Source organism: Dipodomys ordii, unplaced genomic scaffold (assembly GCF_000151885.1).
Source record: "Dipodomys ordii isolate 6190 unplaced genomic scaffold, Dord_2.0 Scaffold386, whole genome shotgun sequence".
Taxonomy (NCBI): Eukaryota; Metazoa; Chordata; class Mammalia; order Rodentia; family Heteromyidae; genus Dipodomys; species Dipodomys ordii.
In genome coordinates, this window is record NW_012267602.1 from 22,840 (window position 1) to 32,758 (window position 9,919).

Here is a 9,919-nt window from a genome sequence, read left to right on the forward strand (position 1 = left end):
GAAAGAAAGAAAGAAAGAAAGAAAGAAAGAAAGAAAGAAAGAAAGAAAGAAAGAAAGAAAGAAAGAAAGAAAGAAAGGAAGAAAGAAAGGAAGGAAGGAAGGAAGGAAGGAAGGAAGAAAGAAGAAAGGAAGGAAGGAAGATAGGAAGGAAGGAAGGAAGGAAGGAAGGAAGGAAGGAAAGAAGGAAGGAAGGAAGGAAGAAGGAAAAGCAAGAATTTCAGAATGAAAAAGCATGAAGACCCCTCACCCAAACCTTTGCTGGCTGCACACAGCAACACTCCAAACCACAGCCAGTCTGGCCTGGCAGGAGCTGCTGGAGACCCCAGAGACACAGGGGGTCATCTGTAGATTGCCCACACAGAAGATGCCTGAGGTACTGGTGCCAGACCTGCTGATCACAAACAGAGAAAACTAGGAGCTCAGAACCTGCACAAAGACCCTTCCCCCACCCCTCACCCATGGAGCAGCACAGCTCTATCCAGCCAAAGCTACTCGGCCCCACAGCCCCGTGGGGGGAACCCCAGAACTACAGGGGTCCTCCCGCAGAATGCCAGTGCAGAAGACCCTCAAGGTACTGGTGCTGATGCAGAGAGTGAAAACAGACCTCAGAGCTCAGAATCTCCATGGACACCCTTCCCCCACCCCTCGGCTGGAAGCCAGTGCTGCCGGCAGAAACACTGATGCACAGCCACCACCACCCAGCCAAGCCCATAAGCATCTCAACCCAACACAGAGTGCAGTGGCAACCAGTGACCTACATCACACAGAAACAATAGCTGGAGAGTTCCCAATGAGCCCCATGATGATTACCCCGCAGGGGACAGCGTACTCCTCTTAAAGGAGACCAGAGCTGGTGGGAACCCCCAGATCTTGACCCAGACCCCTGCCCCAACACCTGGACTACAGGTCCCACTAAAACTGAGAAGTATTCAAGTGCTCCACCAGCCATGGAGCACATCCAGCTAGCCAGGCTAGATCAAGAGTGTCCCTGGAAGGGAGCTTAAATGCCCAAGCTGGGAACAGTGCCCATGGGTCAGAGCAGTCAACATTGGAAGAAATCCAAACTGTGTACCTTAGGCTGCATACCCCAGGCAGGATACCCAGCAACACATGTCCAACTAGCATGCCCCAAGCAGGGGACAGGGAACCAGGGCCAGGCCTAAGGATTGGGTGCCTGAGCAATACAACCATCTCCTCCGGATTGAAGTCAGAAGCTGAGCACAAGCCTCAGCAGATGGGAAAAAGCAGGGAACTGCAGCCCCTGGGAATTGTGCCATGACAGCAAAAGACCTGTGTGGCCACGGCAGGAGAACCAGAAGCCCAAACTCCACCAGAACCTGACCTGTATATACGAGCCAGGGGATTGGACAACTCAGGTCACCAGCACCTGATAATAGCAGCTCAGGCTGGGAAGGTGGCTCAGTGGTAGAGTGCTTGCCTTGTGTGCATGAGGCCCTGGGTCCGATTCCTCAAAACCACATAAGCAGAAAAAGCCGGAAATTATGTTATGGCATGCTGGCCTTGAGCTGAAGAGCTGAGAAACAGAGTATAGGACCAGAATTCAGGCCCATGAGTGACCAAAAAAAAACAAAATCAGGAGCTCATAGCAGACTTCAGCAACTGGGAAAGTACATCTAGCACAACCGATATTGCCAAGAGCACCTGTAGGAGTAAATAGGAGCAGTCTAGGCTGCTCAGTCCTTCTAAAGGTGGGAACTGCCAGTGATTTACAGCACACAGCTGAGAGCCCTACGTGGGTCAGACTAACAGCTGAAGGTTGGCCTCTCCCCCAACAAAACTGAGACCAGATAAAGATTCTATCAGCCAACCCAAGGCTGGAAATAAGCTTCATCAATTGATCCAGGAACCAACCCAGAACCAAGCAAAAACGGCCACCTATTGACCCAAACAGTCAGATTTTTAGATTAGTCTCCAATAATCCCTGAATCCCCGTGAGAAAAATCACAGAAAAAAATTACAAGGTTTATCAACACCCAGGATAGCAAGCTACACCCAAAAGCCAGCAGCCACCCAGGGGAGAGCTCCAGTAGAAACAAAGCAGGAATGGAAGATAAATGCTACATCCAAGAAATATCAAAAGAGATACAGGATTTTAAACACGGGGTGCATGCAAAAATAGATGCAGTACACACCTCACTAAGAGAAGAGATGAGAACCAACATAGAAGCCATAAATGCCTCAATTTGCTCCATGCAAACCACAATGGAAGCCATAGTAAACAGAGTGAACGAAATGGAAATCAGAATATCAGATACGGAAGACAAAATGCAGCAACTGAAAAAAAAGTCACAGATATTGGGGGGAAAATCACTTAAATAATGCCAAAGGGAAATCCAAGAGCAAGCAGACAGTGCCAAGAAATTTATCCTTAATATAATTGGAGTGGAAGAAGGTGAGGAATACCAAAGCAAGGAAATGCAACATCTGGTCAGCGAGATTATCAATGAAAATTTCCCCCATCTTAAAAGAGAACATCTTACCTATATAACAGAAGCATATACAACACCTAACAAGCCGGATCTAAGGAGAAACACTTCTGGTAAAAAATAATAGATTTGAATAATAAACAATCTTGAATGTAGCAAAAAAATAAAGAAGGAGCTATACTACAATGGAAAAAAATCAGAATCACTGCAAATCTCTCCACACAGACTCTGAATGCAAGAAAGGCCTGGGAAAGTACCATCTGAGCCCTGAGAACCAATAAATGACAGCCCAGACTGATATACCCAGCAAAGCTAGCATTTACATTCTATGGAGAAACTAAATTGTTAATAGTTAAAAATAAATAAATAAATGAATCCATAAAAACTAAGCCAGCATTACAAAGAATACTAAGAGCAGAACAAAACCTGAAGAAAGAAATTAAGAACAGGGATCCTCATCAGACAGGTATCACTAGAAATCCAACTTAGTAAGCACAGGAAGAATGGAAAGAAAAACTTAGGAAGACATGAAATTGACAGGAAACATAATGAATGCTTCTGTCTATAATAGCCATAAATATTAATTGACTCAATTCACCAATCAAAAGAAAAAGAACTGCAGATTGGATCAGAAAACAAGACCATCAATCTATTGATTTCAGGAGACCCACCTCACAGCCAAACATAAAAACAAACTCAGGGTTGGAGAAAGAACTACCAGGCAACTAAAAAGCAGGAATAGCTATCCTGATGTCTGACAAAATAAACTTTTCATTAAAATCAATACAAAAACACAAGGAAGGACACTACATATTAATACAGGGAACAATCCAAGAAGAGGATATTACCTTTATCAACTTATACTCCCCAAATATTGGAGCACCCAAACATGTTAAGCAAATACTTTCAAACATACAGAATAAAATAGATCCAAATACTATGATACTAGGAGATTCCACATAGAGCTCCCCTATGACCCAGTAATCCACTTTAGGCATTTACTCAAACAATCTCAAACAAGGCCATACTAAAGCTACTAGCACAACTATGTATATCACAGCATTATTCACCATAGCTAAGATATAGAACCAACCCAGATGCCCCTCAGTAGATGAATGGATCAAGAAAATGTGGTATATATACACAATGGAATTCTCCATCAGAAAGAATGGCATTGCCCCATTTGTTAGGAAATGGAAAGACTTGGTAAAAATTATATTAAGTGAAGTAAGCCAGGCCCAAAGAAACATAGGTACCATGGTTTCCCCTATTTGCAATAACTAGTATATATTTGAGACAAGCAGAAACGGTCAGATAAGATGATGTTAAGCGAAATATACCCCAAGATGAGGACACCTGTGTTTTTATTTTCTTTCTTGCTATTATTTCTAATCTATTTATAAGAGACCATGTGATTTTTTTTGTTGCTGTGTCTGTCCCTCCCCTATAGTATAACCCCTGTTTTCACTGTATTTGATGTCGGCATAATTTGGGGAGCAGAAGGGAAAAAAACAAATTGTTTAAATAGGGATACAGGTTGGCCCATTGCAACAATGAGATATACAAGACGCTATGTCAAAAAACGAACTTTACAATTTAGGCGGGGGTGAGGGGTGAATGTAGTTGTGGATGGGATGGAAGGGATGGTAGGGGGAAAACAAAGGAGGAGGCAACAATGCTTGATAAGAAATGTACTCATTATCTTCCTCATGTGATCGTAACCCCTGTGTACAGTATTTTCACAATAAAAAAAAACATAGGAGACATTAATACCCCACTCTAACCAAAGAACAGGTCTACCAAGCAGAGGACTGGCAAAGAAGCTACCGAATTAAGTGAGACCATATTTCAAGTGGAACTAATTGACATCTACTGAGTACTTCACCATAAAACAACACACTACACGTTCTTCTCAGAAGCTCATGGAACAGTCTCCAAAATAGACCATATCATAGTTCATACAAGGAATTTAAGCAAATACAAGGGGATTGACAAAATCCCCAGTATCTTATCCCACCACAGTAGAATCAAGCTAGTTCTCAATACAAAGTATATGTTACAAATTACTCAAATACATGGAAATTGAACAGCACACTTCTAAGCAACAACTGGGTAACAGAAAAAAAAATTAAAGAAGAAATTAAAAATCATAGAGGAACCAAGAAATGGAAAGACCTTCAATGTTCTTGGATAGGTAGATTTTATATACTGAAAATGGCCATACTGCCAAAATCAATATACAAATTCAATGCAATCCCTATTAAAATCCCAATGAAGTCCATTACAAAATACAGAAAACAGTCCAAAAAATTCATAGGAAACAACAAAAGACCTAGAAGAGCCAAAACAATTGCAGGCAAAAAAAGACAACATGGGAAGGATCCCGATGCCAGACTTCAAACACAACTATAGAGCCATATAACAAACACAACCTGGTAGTGGCACAAAAACAGACCTAAAGGCCAATGGAATAGAATAGAAGATCCAGAAATAAAACCACATGCCTACAGTCAGCTGATATTTTACAAAGGAGTCAAAGACATTCAGAGGAAGAAGCACAGCCTATTCAACTACTGGTGCTGGGAAAAATGGGTGGCCACATGAGTAGGATGAGAAAAGTCAAAAGAGAATTACAGGCATTGCACGACCATGAGGAAGCTAATCAAAGAGTAATACAGAAATTTTGAGACGGGAATGAGAATAGACAAAAATCAATAGAGGCATTCATGGAATCCATAAACAGAGAGCTAAAAGAATTCAGAAAGACCACAATGCAAATGCTGAATGGAGCCCAAGGGAAGGAATGGGAGTTTAAGGAAACCATAACCAATCAATTAAGTGATTTGAGAATAAACACTGAACACCAAATTAAGGAAGGAAAGAAGTTCATACAAGATCTAAAACAAACCTCCAATAAAGAATTTGAAGCCATCAAAGCCGACCAATTAGAAGGAAAAGAAATGAAAAACAAAGTAGAAAGTCTTGACAGTAGGTAGGACCATGCAGAAGATTGAATCTCGGAGTTTGAAGACAACCTAGATATGATAGAGAAATAACATACATCCAAGACAAATCCAAGAAATATGATACATCTATTCAATACTTGGAAGACAATATCAGAATGCCTAATCTGAGGATAATGGGTTTAGATGAGCACCTAGAGACAGAAGTTAATAGTCTGGGAAATTTGTTTAACAGGATCCTAGCAGAGAACGTCCCAAACATGCAAAAAGATAGGCCTATTCAGATACAAGAAGCTTTTAGAACAACAAATACACCAGACCAAAACAGGCCATCCCACCATCACATTATTATCCGCAAAGGATCAATTCAGACCAAGGAAAGGATCCTTAAAGCTGTCAAGGAGAAAAGATCAATCACCAATAAAGGGAAACCAATTAGAATCGCCTCAGATTTCTCAGCAGAGAAAATAAAAGCAAGAAGAGCCTGGAATGATGTATGCCATGCCTAAAGACAAACAACTATAAACCAAGAATACTGTACCCAGCTAAACTCTCCTTCATAAAGGAAGGTCAAATAAAAACTTTCCATACCAAAGAAAAACTAAAACAATATATCTCCACCAAACCAGCCCTACAAAAGATGCTTGAAGATGTCCTACATATAGAAAACCAACAAGACCACAATAAAGACCAAGAAACCGCACCCAAACCGAGAACCCAAGAACCATAGGACAAACCAGTTGCTGTAACCCCCAAGAAGGTGGATAAAAAGGAAGGAACTCCCAAATACCTCTCAGTCCTATCTCTTAACATTAGCAGAATTAACTCTCCAATTAAGTGACATAGACTGTCTAGTTGGATTGAAAAGCAAGATCCTTCTATCTGCTGCCTTCAGGAATCACACCTTGGCCATAAAAACAAACACATTTTCAATGTGAACTGCTGGAACAAAATCTACCAAGCAAACAGTGCCCATAAACAGGCAGGAGTTACAATCCTAATATCAGATAAAATAGACTTCAAATTAAAATTAGTGAGAAGAGATAAAAAAAAAGGTTGCTACATCTAATTAAGGGATCTCTCCTTTAGGAGGATATTACAATTCCAAACATGTATTCGCCAAACTACGGAGCACCCAAATTTATCCAAGAAACACTACTTTCTCTCAAATCTCACATAGATCCAAAGACATTAATTGTTGGGGACTTTAACACACCATTATCCCCACTAGATAGATCAACTCGGCAAAAACTTAACAGAGAAACCGCAGACCTAAACAACTGCATAGATCATCTAGATTTTACAGACATCTACTGAATCTACCCAGCAGCATCAGAATACACTTTTCCCTCAGCAGCACATGGAACATTTTCCAAAATAGACCACATTTTAGGTCACAAAGCAAACCTGTCCAAATTCAGAAACATTGAAGTTATACCATGCATTCTCTCAGACCACAAGGGAATAAAATTAGAACTCAACAACAAAAGCCACCAAAGAAAGTCCTGTAACAGATGGATGCTGAACAACACACTGTTGAATCACTAGTGGGTCATGGAAGAGATTAGAAAGGAAATTCAACTGCTCATGATATTCAACAAAAATGAGCACACAAATTACCAGCTCCTCTGGGAAACAGCTAAACCAGTACTCAAAGGCAAGTTTATATCTTTGAGTTTCTACATCAACAAATTGGAGAGATCTGAAACCAACAATTTGATGAGACATCTGAACCTCCTTGAAAAAGAGCAGCAAGATGAACCCCAATCCAGTAGACGTAAATAAATAATTAAAATTAAATCAGAATTAAATGAATTAGAATCCAAAGAAACCATAGAAAGAATCAACAAAACAAAGAGTTGGTTCTGTGAAAAAATTAACAAATTTGACAGACTCTTAGCAAATCTTATCAGAAAAAGAAGAGAACACACCAAAATTAATAAACTCAGAGATGAGAATGGAAACATCACCACAGAAACAACCAAGATTCAGAATATTATTAGGGATTACTTCTCAAACCTTTATGCTAATAAGTTTGAGAACTTGACAGAAATGGACCTTTTCCTTGCAAATATCGACATGCCGAAACTAAACCAAGATGAGTTAAACCATCTGAACAGGCCCATACCAAGCACTGAAATAGAAACAGCAGCAAGAGACCTCCCCTCTAAGAAAAGCCCAGGACCAGATGGATTTACAGTGGAATTCTACAAGGCCTTCAAAGCAGAGCTCACACCAATACTCCTCCAACTCTTCAATGAAAATGAAAGAGGAAGTTCACTACTGAACTCTTTCTATGAGGCCATTGTAACCCTCATCCCAAAACCAAGCAGGGACTCATCAAAGAAAGGGAGCCATAGACCCATTTCTTTGATGAACATTGTTGCAAAACATCTCAACAAAATGTTGGCCAATCGACTTCAACAATCCATCCAAAAAATCATACACCACCATCAAACAGGATTCACTTCAGAGATGCAAAGCTGGTTCAATATACACAAATCAATTAATATAAATCATCACATCAACAAGAGCAAAGATAAGAACCACTTTGTTATCTCAACAGTTGCAGAAAAAGCATTTGACAAGATCCAACACCCCTTTATGATGAAGGCTCTGGAAAAATTAGGAATCCAGGGAACATTCCTCAATACAATAAAGGCTGTATATGACAAACCTACAGCCAGCATTATACTTAATGGTGAAAAACTAAAGCCATTTCCTCTTAGATCAGAATGAGACAAGGATGTCCTCTCTCCACTTCTCTTCAATCTAGTATTAGAATGCCTAGCTACAGCAATAAGACAAGATGCAAACATAAAGGGGATCCAAACAGGGAAAGAAGAAGTAAAACTCTTCCTCTTTGCAGATGACATGATCTTGTATTTAAAGAATCCACGGATTCCACTCCCAAATTACTCAAGCTGATTCAAAACTTTGGCAAAGTAGCAGGGTATAAAATTAACCCTCAAAAATCAATGGCTTTTTTGTATATCAACAATGAGAAAAGCGTGGCTGAAATTAGAAAAGCAACTCCATTCGTAATAGTCCCACAAAAAATAAAATACCTAGGAATTAACATAACCAAAGAAATGAAGGACCTCTGTGATGAAAACTTTAAAAATCTGAAAAAGGAAATCAAAACAGAACTTAGAAGTGGCAAAACCTCCCATGCTCCTGGATTGGAAGGATCAACATCGTAAAAATGGCAATACTTCCCAAGGCTATCTACAAATTCAACGCAAGACCTATCAAAATTCCAACCTCATTCTTCAAGGAAATAGAAGAGGCAATCCAAAAATTCATATGGAACAATAAAAGACCCCGTATAGCAAAAATAATCCTTAACAGAAAGAACACTGTTGGAGGAATATCAATACCAAATTTCAAACTCTACTACAAAGCCATTGTAATCAAAACACTGGCATAAGAACAGAACTGAGGACCAGTGGAATACAATTGAAAACCCAGAAATGAATCCACAGACCTTTAGCCATCTAATCTTCGATAAGGGAGCTAAGAAAAATAGAATAGAAGAAAGACAGCCTCTTCAGTAAATGGTGCTGGCAAAATTGGTTAATCACTTGTAGAAAACTAAAGCTAGATCCTTATATATCACCCTGCTCCAGAATCAACTCCAAGTGGATCAAAGACCTCGGAGTCAAAACAGACACTTTGAAAATATTACAGGATGGAATAAGAGAAACCCTAGATCTCCTTGGCACAGGCGGAAATTTTTTAATAGAGACTCACAAACGCGACAAATCAAAGAAAGGGATTTGCATTGAATTTCTGAGCTTCTGTATGGCAAAGGACATAGCTAGCAAGATCAATAGAAAGCCCAAGGATTGGGAGAAGATCTTCACTAGCCATACAATGGACAGGGGTCTCATATATAATATATACCTGGAACTCAAAAAATTAAATTCCGCAACAACAAATCATCAAAGAAACAACTGCCCAATAAATAAGTGGGCTAAAGACTTAAAGAGAAACTTCTCTGATGAGGAAAGAAGGAGGGCCAATAGACACATGAAGAAATGCTCAACCTCCCTAGCCATAAAGGAAATGTGTATTAAAGCATTGAGATACCACCTCACCCCAGTTAGTATGCCTATAATCAAGAACTCTAGTATCAACAGATGCTAGAGGGAATGCCAGAAGGGAACCCTACTGTATTGTTGGTGGGAGGGTCAACTTGTTCAACCACTTTGGAAAGTAGTAGGGAGGTTCCTCAAAAGACTCCACATAGAGCTCCCCTATGACCTAGCAATCCCACTTTGGGCATTTACCCAAATGATCACACACAAGACCATACTAAAGCTATGAGCACAACTATGTTTATTGCAGCATTATTTACCATAGCTAAGATATGCAACCACCTAGATGCCTCTCAGTAGATGAATGGATCAAGAAAAGTGGTATATATATACACAATGGAATTCTATGCCTCCATCAGAAAGAATGACATTGCCCCATTTGTTAGGAAATGGAAAGACTTGGAAAAAA